Below are 17,470 nucleotides of genomic sequence, written 5' to 3' on the forward strand. Positions count from 1 at the left end.
CAATTTTGGAGAAAAAACGCAAAGTTGAAGGAAAATGTTTCCGGAAGATCTTGGCTTTAAAGGATGGAGAAAAAAAGAGAATTATGAGGTAGCTAGTCACCAGCTGGGCCTTCAAAGTACGGTTTCAATGTAACAATTCTCTCAGCTGGTGAAGAGTATGAGGACGTTGTGAACACGTGTTTAAGAGTAATCTGGCTTCCGTTTAGAGAAGTTCAGGTAATCGTGTACTGTGAAATACGCTGTAAGAGAAAAAGGCCAGGAGGAAGTGAAGCATCGGAGCACATGCCTTACATATCTGAGGCCCTGGGTTCAGACCACACCTTAAGACATTTTTTAAGGGGAAAAAAATTGTGAAAGCGTTTATGCATCCCATTTTTCTATCTCTCTCTTTTAAGATTTATTTTTTATTAATCCCTTATTTTTTTTTTTTTCCTTTTCACGAGACAGAGGAGAGAAAGAAGCCAGAGAATCACTGGTACGGACAGAAGTAAGGATTGGGCCGGGAACCTCAGCCATGTGAAACCAGAACTCTACCAGTCATTTCTCAGGTCACACATCCCTCCCCTTCTACTTGCACCTTTAATACCTTCTTTGAGACTTTATTTTACTAGATCCCTGCACAGCTCTGGCTTATGGCGGTACCAGAAATCGAACCTGGGACTTCCGAATCTTAGGCATGAAATGTTTTGACACTTTAAAATCACTGCTGTCTTCAGAAATGTAATGGCGCCTTTAATCCCCTTAGTGTGATATTTGAAATCTTGCATTACCTGATCTAGATAAATCAGATTGTCCCTACTATTATAAAATTTTCAACTTAGCAGTAATTGCTGTAAGATCAAAGAACTGAGAGGCCAAAGATCTAAAGAAGCAGAAGATTCAAGACTTTGAGAAGAAGGTTGTATGTTAATGGTGTGTTTTATGTGTATGAATGGCAATTAGTAAATGATGTTGAATTCTTGATTTTGATAATCATTGTCAACAGAAGATCAAGCTGCAAATATTTATGTTTTTCTAACGAAGACAACATAAAAAGTTCTAGAAGTAGGTGGCTTCTCCAATCTGGTTGTGGGGAATTAGGAGAATTTCAAGAGGTAGAAAGTAGGGAATGGGGAAAAAATGTATTTTAGGGTGGGGGATGTAGCATAATGGCTATATAAAGAGGCTCCCAGGTTCACTTTTCTGAACCAAGTATTTTAAGTAAGAGTTCGGTTACAGACACTACTTTATGTCAGAACTGAGCGGTGCTTTGGTCTCTATCCTCTCTTCTTCTTCTTCTAGCGTTTGCCTCTATCCTCTCTCATAATAACTAAATGAATCTTTGCTTAAAAAGTGAAAAGTGGGAACCGGGTGGTGGCACATCTGGCTAAGTGCAAGAATTACTATGCACAAGGACCCAGGCTCAAAACCCTGGTCCCTACCTTCAGGGGGAAAGTTTCACAAGTGGTGAAGCTGTCCTGCAGTCATTTCTCTGTCTCTTTTTCCCCTTCTCTGTTCTATCAAATCAAATAAATAAAGTACAAAAATTTTTAAAAAGTGAAAAGGGCCCAGAAGGTAGGACTCAAGCATGAGGTCCTGAGTTTGATTCAAGTTCTCTTACTACTTTCAGACTCCTCATTTTCCTGGTATCCCTTGTGTCCCTATACCCTTCCCTATGGAGCACCAGGTACAAGATGGAATAAAGACCTGAAGGTGCTTCACCAGCAAAAACTCTGATAATTTCATTGAACCGAAGGGGAAAGAAGGAAGAAAGAAAAAAAATGTGTGTGTGTGGGGGGGGGCAGGTGGTGGCACACCTGGTTGACCATACATGTTACAATGTGCAAGGACCTGGGTTCAAGTCCCCAGCCCCCCACCTGCAGGGGGAAAACTTTGTGAGTGGTGAAGCAGTGTTGCAGGTGTGTGTCTCTCTCTCTCTATCACCTCTTTCCCTATTGATTTCTGGCTGTCTCTATCCAGTAAACAAATAAAGATTAAAAAAAATAAAAAAGAGGGGGTCGGGCGGTGGCACAGTGGGTTAAGCGCATGTGGCACAAGGCGCAAGGACCAGCGTAAGGATGCCCGTTCTCGCCCCGGACTCCCCACCTGCAGGGGAGTCGCTTCACAGGCGGTGAAGCAGGTCTGCAGGTGTCTATCTTTCTCTCCCCCTCTCTGTCTTCCCTTCCTCTCTCCATTTCTTTCTGTCCTATCCAACAACAAACAACATCAACAATGGCAATAATAATAACCACAACGAGGCTACAACAACAAGGGCAACAAAAGGGGGGAAAAATGGCCTCCAGGAGCGATGGATTCATGGCAGCAATAACCCTGGAGAAAAAAAAAAAAAAAGAAATACAGGGAGTCGGGCAGTAGCACAGCGGGTTAAGCACACATGGCGAGAAGCACAAGGACCAGCCTAAGGATCCGCGTTGGAGCCCCTGGCTCCCCACTTGCAGGGGAGTTGCTTCATAGGTGGTGAAGGAGGTCTGCAGGTGTCTATCTTTCTCTCTCCCTCTCTGTCTTCCCCTCCTCTCTCCATTTCTCTCTTTCCTTCCTAACAACGACAATAATAATTACAACAATAAAAAGGTAAAATAAATAAAATAAAAATTAATTAATTAATTAATTTTTAAAAAAGAAAAGAAAAAGAGTGGTCTGGGAGGTGGCACAGTAGATAAAGCACTGGATTCTCAAGCATGATGTCCCGAGTTCCATCCCCGGCAGCACATGTACGAGAGTGATGTCTGGTTCTGTCTCTCTCTCCTCCTATCTTTCTCATTAATAAATAAATAAATTTTTAAAAGAAAGAAAGGAAGAAAGAAATGTGGACTGGAAGATGGCTCAGTGAATAAAACACTGAATTCTCAAGCAGGAGGTCCCAAGTGCAGTTCCAGGCAGCACATGTACCAGAGTGGTATCTGGCTCTTTCTCCTCCTATTATTCTCATTAATAAATAAATAACATCTTTTAAAAAAATTGTAGCCAGGGGCCGGATGGTGGCACACCTGGTTGAGTGCACATATTGCAATGCACAAGGACCTGGGTTCAAGCCCCCAGTCCCCACCTGCAGGGGGAAGCTTTTCAAGTGGTGAAGCAGTGCTGCAAGTATCTGTCTCTATTTCCCCCTTCCCTCTCAATTTCTGGCTGTCTCTATCCAATAACTAACTAACTAACTAAATAAATAAATAAAATAAAGCTAATCTTTATTTAAACATTTTGTAACCTTTTAAAACAAGCATGTCTACAATTATTCTTAGCTTACCTTTTTTTTTCTTTCCTTCTTTCCATTTTACTTAGGGACTGGAAGAGTAGCTTACAGATAGGATATGTACTTTGCAATGAAAATAGCCCAGATAGGGAGCTGGGCGGTAGCACAGCGGGTTAAGCGCAGGTGGCACAAAGCGCAAGGACTGCCATAAGAATCCCAGTTTACAGCAACATATCAAAGATTGTTCATCACGACCAAGTGGGATTCATCCCAGGAATGAAAGGTTGGTTCAACATCTATAAGTCAATCAATGTCATTTACCACATCAATAAAAGCAAAGCCAAAAACCACATGATTATCTCAACAGATGCAGAGAAAGCCTTTGACAAAATCCAACACCCATTCATGCTCAAAACTCTACAAAAAATGGGAATAGATGGGAAATTCCTCAATAGTGGAGTCTATATATAGCAAACCTACAGCCAACATCATACTCAATGGACAGAAGCTGAAACATTCCCCCTCAGATCAGGGACTAGGCAGGGCTGTCCACTGTCACCATTACTATTCAACATAGTATTGAAGTTCTTGCCATAGCAATCAGGCAAGAGAAAGAAATCAAAGGAATACAGATTGGAAGGGAAGAAGTCAAGCTCTCACTATTGGCAGATGATATGATAGTATACATAGAAAAACCTAAAGAATCCAGCAGAAAAGTACTGGAAGTTATTAGGCAATATAGCAAGGTATCAGGCTACAAAATCAATGTACAAAAATCAGTGGCATTTCTTTATGCAAACACTAAATCTGAAGAAGACATCCAGAAATCACTCCCATTTACAGCAAAATCAATCAAATACCTAGGAATAAAGTTGGCCAAAGAAGTGAAATATGCTGAAAACTATGAGTCGCTACTCAAGGAAATAGAAACTGATACCAAGAAATGGAAAGATATCCCATGCTCATGGATTGGAAGAATAAATATCATCAAAATGAATATTCTCCCCAGAGCCATATACAAATTTAATGCAATACCCATCAAAGTTCCACCAAGCTTCTTTAAGAGAATAGAACAAACACTACAATCATTTATCTGGAACATGAAAACACCTAGAATTGCCAAAACCATCTTAAGGAAAAGAAACAGAAATGGAGGCATCACACTCCCAGACCTTAAACGATATTATAAAGCTATCATCATCAAAACAGCATGGTACTGGAACAAAAATAGGCACACAGACCAGTGGAACAGAATTGAAAGCCCAGAAATAAATCCCCACATCTATGGACATCTAATCTTTGATAAGGGGGCCCAAAGCATTAAATGGAAAAAGGAGGCTCTCTTCAATAAATGGTGCTGGGAAAACTGGGTTGTAACATGCAGAAGAATGAAATTGAACCACTTTATCTCACCAGAAACAAAAATCAACTCCAAATGGATCAAAGACCTAGATGTCAGACGAGAAACAATCAAATACTTAGAGGAAAACATTGGTAAAACACTTTCCCACCTACACCTCAAGGACATCTTTGATGAATCAAGCCCAATTGCAAGGAAGACTAAAGCAGAAACAAACCAATGGGACTACATCAAATTGAAAAGCTTCTGCACATCCAAAGAAACTATTAAACAAACAAAGAGACCCCTCACAGAATGGGAGAAGATCTTCACATGCCATACATCAGACAAGAAACTAATCACCAAAATATATAAAGAGCTCAGCAAACTTAGCACCAAAAAAGCAAATGACCCCATCCAAAAATGGGCAGAGGATATGAACAAAACATTCACCTCAGAGAAGATCCAAAAGGCTAACAAACATATGAAAAACTGCTCTAGGTCACTGATTGTCAGAGAGATGCAAATTAAGACAGCACTAAGATACCACCTTACTCCTGTAAGAATGGTATACATCAAAAAGGACAGCAGCAACAAATGCTGGAGAGGATGTGGGGACAGAGGAACCCTTTTACATTGCTGGTGGGAATGTAAATTGGTCCAGCCTCTGTGGAGAGCAGTCTGGAAAACTCTCAGAAGGCTAGACATGGACCTTCCATATGATCCAGTAATTCCTCTCCTGGGGTTATACCCCAAGGACTCCATAACACCCAACCAAAAAGAGGTGTGTACTCCTATGTTCAGAGCAGCACAATTCATAATAGCTAAAACCTGGAAGCAACCCAGGTGCCCAACACCAGATGAGTGGCTGAGAAAGCTGTGGTATATATACACAATGGAATACTATGCAGCTGTCAAGAACAATGAACCCACCTTCTCTGACCCAACTTGGACAGAGCTAGAAGGAATTATGTTAAGTGAGCTAAGTCAGAAAGATAAAGATGAGTATGGGATGATCCCACTCATCAACAGAAGTTGAGTAAGAAGATCTGAAAGGGAAACTAAAAGCAGGACCTGACCAAATTGTAAGTAGGGCACCAAAGTAAAAACCCTGTGGTGAGGGGTAGACATGCAGCTTCCTGGCCAGTGGGGGGTGGGAGTGGGTGGGAGGGATGGGTCACAGTCTTTTGGTGGTGGGAATGGTGTTTATGTACACTCCTAGTAAAATGTAGTCATATAAATCACTAGTTAATTAATACGAGAGGGGGAAAATTAATTGTATGTCTCAAAGTTTTTCAAAACACAAACTGAATCTTTTTAATATATAGGCTGTGTAATTGATATGCAGACTCTCTCAAAAGCCTAGACCAAGTAGATCAGAAGCAACCAATAGCACAGCAATATACAAGATACTGGGTACTGTACAGCAAACCCTAACAAAAGGACTTTTCAAAGTTAACCCAATTAACAAATAATGTGATGATAACATTAACTATCCATTGTCTTTTTGAACCCTAAGACAGCAGGAACCTCGCGTCTTCACTATAGAGCCTCTACTTCCCCCAGTCCTAGAACCGTTGTATAGGGCCCACGTTCCTGCATGCCTCTCCCAATCCATATCAAATAATATTGCATCTGCCGATCACAACCTAACCAACACAACGATTGCCACCTCAACATGCTTCACTTCAGACTGTGTCCAGAGACTTCACGTGTGGAATGACAACCCTTCAGCTTCGTTACTCGGGTGAGACCTTTCCTTTCATAGTATACTCTAATTCCATCTCAGGTGGTTCATTTTCTAACAAAGTTCCAAAACCTAGATATACACCAGGTTCTGTGAGAGAGAGCATATGTTCACACATATCCGTAAACTACTGCAAAATATATACTTGAAAGCTGAAGTACACTAGAGTTTGCAGTAAGAACCCCCCCCCCCCCAACACTTCCTCTCCACTATTCCAAGCTTTGGGTCCATGATTGCTCAACAATTTGTATGTTAACTCTCTTTTCAGTCACCAGGTTCCAGATGTCATCAGGATGCCGGCCAGGCTTCTCTGGACTGAAGATCCCACCAATGTGTCCTGGAGCTCCGCTTCCCCAGAGACCCACCCTACTAGGGAAAGAGAGAGGCAGACTGGGAGTATGGACCGACCAGTCAACGCCCATGTTCAGCGGGGAAGCAATTACAGAAGCCAGACCTTCTACCTTCTGCAACCCACAATGACCCTGGGTCCATGCTCCCAGAGGGATAGAAAATGGGAAAGCTATCAGGGGAGGGGGTGGGATATGGAGATTGGGTGGTGGGAATTGTGTGGAGTTGTACCCCTCCTACCCTATGGTTTTGTTAATTAATCCTTTCTTAAATAAAAAAGAAAGAAAAAAAAAAAAAAGAATCCCAGTTTGAGCCCTGGCTCCCCACCTGCAGGGGAGTTGCTTCATAAGTGGTGAAGCAGGTCTGCAGGTGTGTATCTTTCTCTCCCCTTCTGTCTTTCCCTTCTCTCTCCATTTCTCTCTGTCCTATTAAATAATGATGACATCAATAACAATAATAACTGCAACAATAAAAAAATAAGGGCAACAAAATGGAAAAGAAAGAAAGAAAGAAAGAAAGAAAGAAAGAAAGAAAGAAAATAGCCCAGATTCCAGACCCAAGATACCATGTGGGAATACCATGGCACCAGGGGCTGGCTGCTCTTGTGCTTGGTGTCTGTAATAGAAAGCGGTCCAGGGGCTGGGTGGTGGTGCACCTGGTTGAGTGCACAGGTTACAATACTCAAGGACCCGGGTTCGAGCCCCCCCCCCCGCCTGTAGGAGGAAAGCTTTATGAGTGGTGAAGTAGGGCTATAGGTGTCTCTCTGTCTCTGTCTCTCTCCCTCTCTGACTCCCTCTCCCCTCTTGATTTCTGGCTGTGTCTACCCAATAAATAAATAAAGACAATTAAAAAAAAACTTAAAAAAAAAAAGCAGCCCAGAGGACCAGCAAAATAGTTCACTTAGTGAGCTACTTTGCCATGCGAGCAACCCAGGTTTGAACCCAGCTCTCACTGCATTAGAGGAAGTTTCCTTGCTATAGTCTCTTTCACTCTCTCTGCTTGTTTCTGTCTCTATCTGAAAAATTAAAAAAAAAAAAAAAAGGTCACTCTGGAGGGTGAAGTCCTAATGACAAAATAAAAAAGCAGCCTGAAAGCAATGAAATAGCACATGTACAAGACCTCAACTCCACATAAGTAGTAGTTACTATTTTAATTAATGAGAGAAAGAGGACCAAAGCATCATGCTGGCATATGCAGTACTTCATAATTCTAAGTTCAGCTGTACATTCTCCTCCTCCCTTCCCAACCCCTTTTTTCCTTCCTGTTTATTGTTGCTTTTTTTTTCTTTAAACTAAAATCTAAATTGAAGTTGCATGATTGTCTTAAATTCTGTAGTCCGAAGAATAATCCTGGCCTCTATAAAACCAATCAGAATAAATTGTTTCCTTTCTTTCTTCCATGTCTTCCTTCCTTCTTCTTTTCCTTTTTTTTTTTTAAGCAAAAAGTCATTAATGGAACATCTCTTTAAACTTACTAGATGCAAGTCCTTCATTCATCTGTCTGACTGACTGCTCACTGGAAATGTTTTATTAATTGTGAATTTATTCCCACATATTGTGATGCAAATAGAGTGGAACTGGGCCGCTGCATTCATTTAAAATTAGCAAAAGCCCTTGTTCAAGGGATGACATATTCAGACTGACCCAAATTATCATGACATGAAGGTCACAGGTCAAATTTAAGGGCAAGTTATGAATCAATAGAAAATTTCTTTGGGGGTTGTTTGGTGCTATGAACTTGATTCTTAATTGTTTACGAGTCTGTATTTCACTTTGCTGCATTCAAATATTAAGGTTTTTATGTAAGTAAAGACTGACGTGGGTGATTCTGCTTTTCTTATTTTGCAAGTATGGATCCTTTTCTACGTATTTAATTCCTAGCATATACTATGCTAGGGAATATACTCAGGACTTCATGCCTGAGAGTTCAACATTTTATCTAGTGTACCACCTTCTAGGCCACTCAGTTTTTGTTTTAACTATATGTTCTTTTTTTAAAAAAAATTTTTATTTATTTCCTTTTGTTGCCCTTGTTGTTTTATTGTTGTAGTTATTACTGATGTCATCATTGTTGGATAGGACAGAGCGAAATGGAAAGAGAAGAGGAAGACAGAGAGGGTTAGAGAAAGATAAGACATCTGCAGACCTGCTTCACCACCTGTGAAGGGACTCCCCTACAGGTGGGGAGCCGGGGTCTGGAACTGCGATCTTTACGCTAGTCCTTGCACTTTGCGCCATGTGTGCTTAACCCACCATGCTACCGCCAGACTCCCAACTATATGTTCTTTTTAAATATATATATTTTAATGAGAGAGAAAGAGAACACCAGAACACTACTCTAGTACATGCAATGCCAGAAATTGAACTTCGGGTCTCATGCTTGAGACTCCAACATCTTATCCACTATACTACCTCCCAGGCCATTGCTGTTATATGTTATTATTATCATCATTGATTTAATTATGATCAACAAGTTCATTGGATAAGAGGGGTACAATTACCACCACCAGAGTTCCGCATCCCATCCACTCCATTGGAAGCTTTCCTACTCTTTATCCTTCTGGGAGTATGGATCCAGGATCACTTTGGGGTGCAGAAAGTGGAAAGTATGGTTTCTGTAATTGCTTCTCCTCTGGACATTGGCATTGGCATATCAATCCATACTCCCAGCTGGTTTTTTATTTTTCCCTAGCAGGGCAGGGCTCTGGAGAAGAAGGGTTCCAGGACACATTGGTGGGGTCATCTGCCCAGGGAATTCACTTTGGCGTCATGGTAGCATCTGCAAATTGGTGGCTGGGCTGTTATATTTTCTTAATAAATTTCTCTAGATTTTTAAGTTTGTAAAATACTGTTTTTAGCTTCCACATGTTTTCTATTCTTAACTATTTCTTTGGTGCTATAACAAAGCCCTAGAATAGGACTTTGGGAGTTGATTAGCATATGTCTGAGGCTGACCATGAGAACACAATTAGCATACGTCTGATGGACTTATATAAACCAAGTGATTTAACTTACAGGCAGCAGGAAGTCCTCCCTTCCCCCCAGGCCAGCTCCACTTCCCAGGACCCGCCAAGCTGCCTATCCCAGGAGATAACATGTGGAACTAAACTTTAGTAACTTAAGGATTCACGGGTCTGGCCTACTCTTACTTCTGCTGATAACTGCCTATTTTGCTATACCTGAAATAAACAGTCTGTACTACTTTACCATCATGTAATAAACCATGATTTTTTTTCTTCTTTTTTAAAATATTTGTTTATTTATTTATTCCCTTTTGTTGCCCTTGTTGTTTTATTGTTTTAGTTATTATTATTATTGATTTCATCGTTGTTGGATAGGACTGAGAGAAATGGAGAGAGGAGGGGAAGACAGAGAGTGGGAGAGAAAGATAGACACCTGCAGAGCCGCTTCACCACTTGTAAAGCGACTCCCCTGTAGGTGGGGAGCCAGGGTTTCCAATCAGGATCCTTAGGCCGTCCTTGCGCTTCACACCAGGTGCGCTTAACCTGCTGCGCTACCGCCTGACTCCGGTACCATGATTGTTTTAAACCTGCACCAAGCAGCACTCCCACAAAGCCTTTTTTAAAAATTATTATTTTTAAAAGTATTTTATTTATTTATTTTTGAGAGAGATGCAGAGAGAGAAAGACACAGAGAAACACCAGAGCAGTGCTCAGCTCTGGCTTATGGTGGTGTGGGGGATTGAACCTGGGACTTTGGAGCCTCAGCACAACAGTCTCTTTGTATAACCACTATGCTGTCTACACCCGTCCCCTTTTTAACTTTTTAATTACAGTACTTGGAGAACTTAATTTTGACTGAACTCACATTAATGATTCTCTGAAGTTCAGTTATAATCACTGAATGTTACATCTGGATCAGGGTGGGAAGATAGCTCAGTGGTAACATACAGGACTTTGCATGTGAGAAGTCTCAGGTTCAGTCTCTGGCATTTCCAGTAACCAAAAACTGAGTAAAGTTTTCTGGTCAAAACAAGCAAGCAAAGGGGCCCGCGGTAGCGTAGCGCAGCGGTTAAGCGCATATGGCAAAGCCCAAGTACAAGCGCAAGAATCCAGGCTTGAGCTCCCCTCCCCCACCTGCAGGGGTTTTGCTTCATGGGTTGTGAAGCAGGTCTGCAGGTGTCTTATCTTCCTTTCTCCTCCTCTGTCTTCCGCTCCTCTCTCGATTACTCTTTATCCTATCCAACAATAACAACAACAATAAAAAGGGCAACAAAAGGGGAAAAAAAGCCTCCAGGAGCAGTGGATTCGTAGTGCAGGCAATGAACTCCAGCGATAAACTTGGAGGGAAAAACAAAACAAACAAACAAACAAAAAAACAAGCGAACAAACAAAACCAATAAAACATGAATGACATCTGAATCAAGGTTTGCGTTGATTCAAGTAGAACCTGAACTGGAATTGGCGTATTGCACCAAAGTAAAAGACTCTGGGGTAGGTAGGGGGGAGAATACAGGTCCAAAAAAGATGACAGAGGACCTAGTGGTGGTTGTATTGTTATATGGAAAACTGTGAAATGTTATGCATGTACAGACTATTGTATTTACTGTTGAATGTAAAACATTAATTCCGCAATAAAGAAATTTAAAAAATAAATAAATAAGGCTTGTGTTGATTAAAAATTGATGAATGGGGGCCGGACAGTAGCGTATCCGGTTAAGCGCACATGGCACAAAGCACAATGCCAGGATGATGCTCTGGTTCTCTCACTCACTCCCATTCTCCCATCAATACAGAAGTTAAAATTAAAGATTAAGAGGGAGTCAGGCGGTAGCGCAGCGGGGTTAAGCATAGATGGCGCAAAGCCCAAAGACCAGAGTAAGGATCCTGGTTCGAGCCCCTGGCTCCCCACCTGCAGGGAGGCAGCTTCATGAGTGGTGAAACAGGTCTGCATGTGTTTATCTTTCTCTCCCCCTCTCTGTCTTCCCCTCCTCTCTCCATTTCTGTCTGTCCTATCCAACAACAATGACATCAATAACAACAACAATAAAACAACAAGGGCAACAAAAGGAAATAAAGAAACATATTTTTTTTAAAAAAAATTAAAAAAAAGAAAGAAGCCTGGGCTGAAGGAGAAGCCATGTTCAGACACCATCAATCCTAAAGCCTTCTTGGTTCAAAACCTATTGGTGGGTTTCAACAGAAAGCAAAAGAGATCTATAGGAAAGAAATCTGGGAGGCTAAATATGTTGAACTTAAAAAAAATACATACTTGTCCTAGCAAGTATGTGCCTGCACTACAAATCCACTGCTCCTGGAGGCTATTTTTTCCCTTTTGTTGCCCTTGTTGTTTATCGTTGTTGTTGTTATTGTTGTTATTATTGCTGTCATTGTTGGATAAGACAGAGAGAAATCAAAAGAGGAGGGGAAGACAGAGAGGGTGAGAGAAAGACACCTAGGAAGTTGGGTGTTAGCAAGGACCAGCGGCGTAAGGATCCCGTGAGGCAGGTCTGCAGGTGTCTTTCTTTTTTTCTAATTCTTTTTTTAAGTGTTATTGTTGTTGTTATTGATGTTGTCGTTGTTAGATAGGACAGAGAGAAATGGGGGGGGAGACAGAGAGGGAGAGAGAAAGATAGACACCTGCAGACCTGCTTCACCACCTGTGAAGCGACCCCCCTGCAGGTGGGGAGCCGGGAGCTCAAACCTGGATCCCTACTGGTCCTTGCTACCCCCCAATTCCTAGGTGTCTATCTTTCTCTCGCCCTCTCTGTCTTCCCCTCTCCTCTTCTTTTGATTTCTCTCTGTCTTATCCAACAATGACAGCAATAATAACAAATAATAACAACAACGATAAACAGCAAGGGCAACAAAAGAGAAAAAATAGCCTCCAGGAGCAGTGGATTTGTAGTGCAGGCACCGAGCCCCCACAATAACCCTGGAGGCAAAATTAAAAAAAAAAAAGATGAACATGGGATAAAGGGTACATAGCTCACCAAGTATGTACTCTTGAGTAGAGAGTGCCCACCTTACCATATGTGACGACATAGGTTTATGTTTCCAGCATTTTATGAGAGCACCAGGCATGGGAAAGCTGCATGGGCAGTGGAAATGGTGCTGTAGTGTATCTCCTCTCTCTTCCACTCTGTCTCTGATATTGAAAGGAAGAAAAAGCCTATTAAGAAAGTGTAATCACACAAGCACAAAGTATAATAACACTAATAACAACAACAACAACAGTAACAATAATAAAGATAATAATAAATAGAGATACACGTCCATCTTTTTTTTTTTTTACCAGAGCACTGCTCAGCTCTGGCTTACAGTAGTGTGGGGGATCGAATCTGGGACTTTGGAGCCTCAGGCATGAGAGTTTATTTGCATGACCATTAGGCTATCTATCCCCACCCCACTTCCATCTTGATGCTAAAATATTTCAGTTCCACTCTTGCTATCACCAGTCAGAGAAGACATGAGTCTGTCAGGGACTAATGCTTGTCTTTTTTATTACATGTCTAATAGTACCTGTCACTGCTCCACTATTCCCAGAATTCCTCCCTGTGGATCCTGCAGGGGCTGAATTCCAGCTCTGAGATTTTTGCTTTCTGAGTCATCTCAATTCCCGGTTCTCATTTTGTTAACAGTGAACTTTTAAGAATGACTTAAAAGCTTTTTCTGTAACCATATTCTGCAACATTAGGTGAGGGTAAAATGATTGTGAAAGAAGATAGATGGGCAAGATTGACTACAGACCTGTTTGTTTCTCCTGTGTCACTTGGAGAAATCACTGTCCTGAACTTTGTCTTTACAATGAAGGACTTGAACTCGTGATGATTAAACTTCTCAACAGTTTAGAAATCTAGAATCTTGTTTATCCTAAAATTTAATAATACACAAATACTTGGTAGGACAGGTATGTATTTTTTTTAAGTTCAACATATTTAGCCTCCCAGATTTCTTTCCTATAGATCTCCTTTGCTTTCTGTTGAAACCCACCAATAGGTTTTGAACCAAGAAGGCTTTAGGATTGATGGTGTCTGAACATGGCTTCTCCTTCAGCCCAGGCTTCTTTCTTTTTTAAATTTTTTTTTAAAAAAATATGTTTCTTTATTTCCTTTTGTTGCCCTTGTTGTTTTATTGTTGTTGTTATTGATGTCATTGTTGTTGGATAGGACAGACAGAAATGGAGAGAGGAGGGGAAGACAGAGAGGGGGAGAGAAAGATAAACACATGCAGACCTGTTTCACCACTCATGAAGCTGCCTCCCTGCAGGTGGGGAGCCAGGGGCTCGAACCAGGATCCTTACTCTGGTCTTTGGGCTTTGCACCACTTATGCTTAACCCCGCTGCACTACCGCCTGACTCCCTGGTTCTTTAATTTTAACTTCTGTATTGATGGGAGAGGGTAAGTGAGTGAGAGAACCAGAGCATCCTCTTGGCATATATAATGCCAGAGATCAAACTCAGGACTTTATATCTGTCAAGTTTGTGTGAATGAGGTTCCTACTTCAATTCCCAGCACTGCATATTCCAGAAGTGATGTTTTGGTTCTTGCTGTCTCATTAATAAATGAATAAACTTATTTTAAATTTAAGAATATCTCTTAATGAAATCATGACGCCCCAAAGGGCAGGGAAGTCTGATATGGGGGTAGAGGGTAACCAGGAATTGATTCATGGGTTGATTTAACTGCTGGTAGATTGCCAGCACTTAATATGATACAAAAACTGAATTTGAAACAAAAGGAGAACAACTGGGAACTCAAACACCTGTGTGAACATACACACACACACACACACACACACACACAATCAGACCCAATGTAGGTTTTGTTTTAGGAGAAATTTTACAGAAGGCTCATTATGATCCAGAAGGAGATCTCAAGGCCTAGGACTCCTCCCTGCTTGCTCCTGAGCCCAGCTCATGTTTTCACTCTCCCCACCGCCTTTAAAAGCTCCCTGAGGGGCCAGGTAGTGGAGCATTTGATTGAATGCACGTTACAATGTGCCAGGATCCAGGTTTGAGCTCCTGGTCCCCACCTGCAGAAGCAGTGCTACAGATGTCTCTCTTTCTCTCTCCCTCATATCTCCCCCTACTGTCTCTATTTTTGGCCATCTCTATCCAATAAATAAAGATAACTTAAAAATTAAATTAAAAGCTCCCTGAAATCAGAGGTTGATATGAGTAATAACTTCTGCTTGAATTTAATAGTTCACACTGCAATAAGCAAGTACTCTTCTCCTCATAAAAGTTAGTGTGACAGTGTTTGCTTTTATTTCTTTTTAAAATTTTATTAAGTTATCTTTATTTATTGATTAGAGACAACCAGAAATTGAGAAGAAGGAGGAGAGGGAGAGAGACAGAAAGACACCTGCAGCCCTGTTTCACTGCTTGTGAAGTGATCCCCCTGTAGGTGGGGAGCTGGGGGCTCAAACCAGGACCCTTGCACTAGTCCTTGTGATTTGCACTATGTGCACTTAACCGGGTTCACTACCGCCTAACCCCCTGATCTTACTTATTTAAATTTTGTTTTTGGTTTCAGTAGAAGGGTAATATGATGTTTGTTTGTTTACTTTTATTTATCATGTTTATTTAATATATATAAAATATTACATATATACTTTAATCAGAGTACTGCTCAGCTCTGGCTTAAAGTGCTTTTGGGGACTGAACCTGAGATTTTTGGTCCTTCAAGCATGAAAGTCTTTTTGCATAAACATTATGCTATCATTCCAGTTCCAACTCCCCCCCCCCAACTTCTATTTTATTTTAAATTACATTTATTTTTATTGTCACCAGAGTTCTTACTGGGGTTCAGTCCTTTCACAATGAGTCCATCACTCATGGTAACCTTCCCACCCGCCTTTTCTTTTCTTTTTTTTTTTCTCTTTTAAAAAATTTTTTAATTTAAAAAAATTTTTTTTCCCTTTTGTGGTCCGGGAGGTGGTGCAGTGGATAAAGCATTGGACTCTCAAGCCTAAGGTCCTGAGTTCAATCCCCAGCAGCACATGTACCAGAGTGATGTCTGGTTCTTTCTCTCTCTCTTCCTATCCCTCTCATTGATAAATAAATAAAATATTTTTAAAAAATTTCCCCTTTTGTTGCTCTTATTTATCATTGTCATTGTTGTTGTTATTGCTGTCACTGTTGTTGGATAGGACAGAGAGAAATTGAGAGAGGAAGGGAAGACAGAGAGGGGGAGAGAAAGACAGATACCTGCAGACCTGCTTCAGGGCCTGTGAAACAATTCCTCTGCAGGTGGGAAACTGGGTGCTCAAACCGGGATCCTTATGCTGGTCCTTGCGCTTTCTGCAATGTGCATTTAACCTGCTGCACCACTACCCGGCTCCCTCTGTTTTCCTCTTTATTATATAGTACAGAGAGTAATTGAGAGAAGTGGGGAAGATAGAGAGGGAAAGAAACAGAGACACATCTGCAGCAATGTTTCATAGCCTTAAAAGCTTTCCCCCTGCAGGTGGAAAGAGAGAGTTTGAGCCTGGGTCCTTGTGCATGGTAATATGTGCACTCAACTGATTGTGCCACTACCCAGTCACAAATTTTATTGTATTGTACTTATTATTATTGTTGCCACTAGCATTATCACTGGGGCTTGGTGCCTGTATGACAATGACTCCACTGTTCCCAGTAGCCATTTTTCCATTTTTTTTTTTTCCCCCCTGATAGAGACAGAGGGAAATAGAGAAGGAAAGAAAAACACCTGTAGCACTGCTCCAGTTCTTATGAAACATCCCCCCCTGAGTTCAAGCTCCCTTTAGGGGGGAAGTTATAACTTCAACAATAAAACAACAAGGGCAAAAAAGGGAATAAATAAATATTTTAAAAAATATTTTTAAAAGGTAAAAAAAAAAAAAAAAAGAATCTGTCTTGTAGGGAGTCTGGCAGTAGCACAGCAGGTTAAGTTCATGTGGCAGCAAAGCACAAGGACTGGAGTGAAGATCCCAGTTCGAGCCCTGGCTCCCCACCTGCAGGGGAGTCACTTCACAAGCGGTGAAGCAGGTCTGTAGGTGTCTATCTTTCTCTCCCCCTCTCTGTCTTCCCCTCCTCTCTCCTCTCTCTGTCCTATCCAACAACAATGACATCAATAACAACAACAATAACTACAACAACAATAAAAACAAGATCAACAAAAAGGAAATGAATAAATAAATAAAAGAAAGAAAAAAGAATCTCTTTGCATAACCATTAAAGCTATCTACCCACCCCCTTATTCCAGGATGATGAGTTCTAAACCTCTAATAAGAATTTCCAGAAGGCTCTCTGTATTTAAAAAGATAGATATTATTTATTTTAAAATATTTATTCCCTTTTGTTGCTCTTATATTATTTATTGTATTTTTAATTTATTTCTTTATTGGGGAATTAATGTTTTACATTCAACAGTAAATACAATAGTTTGTACATGCATAACGTTCCCCAGTTTCCCATTTAACAATATAAACCCCACTATGTCATTTATCATCCTTCATGGATATGTATTCTCCCCACCCACCCACCCCAGAGTCTTTTACTTTGCTGCAATACGCCAATTCCATTTCAGGTTCTATTTGTGTTTTCTTTTCTGATCTTGTTTTTCAACTTCTGCCTGAGAGTGAGGTCATCCCATATTCCTCCTTCTGTTTCTGACTTATTTCAATCAACATGAATTTTTCAAGGTCCATCCAGGATCGGCTGAAAATGGTGAAGTCACCATTTTAAACAGCTGAGTAGTATTCCATTGTGTATATATACCACAACTTGCTCAGCCACTCATCTGTTGTTGGACACCTGGGTTGCTTCCAGGTTTTGGCTATTACAAATTGTGCTGCCAAGAACATATGTATACACAGATCTTTTTGGATGGATGTGTTGGGTTCCTTAGGATATATCCCCA

This window comes from Erinaceus europaeus, chromosome 3 (assembly GCF_950295315.1).
Source record: "Erinaceus europaeus chromosome 3, mEriEur2.1, whole genome shotgun sequence".
NCBI classification, from domain to species: Eukaryota; Metazoa; Chordata; class Mammalia; order Eulipotyphla; family Erinaceidae; genus Erinaceus; species Erinaceus europaeus.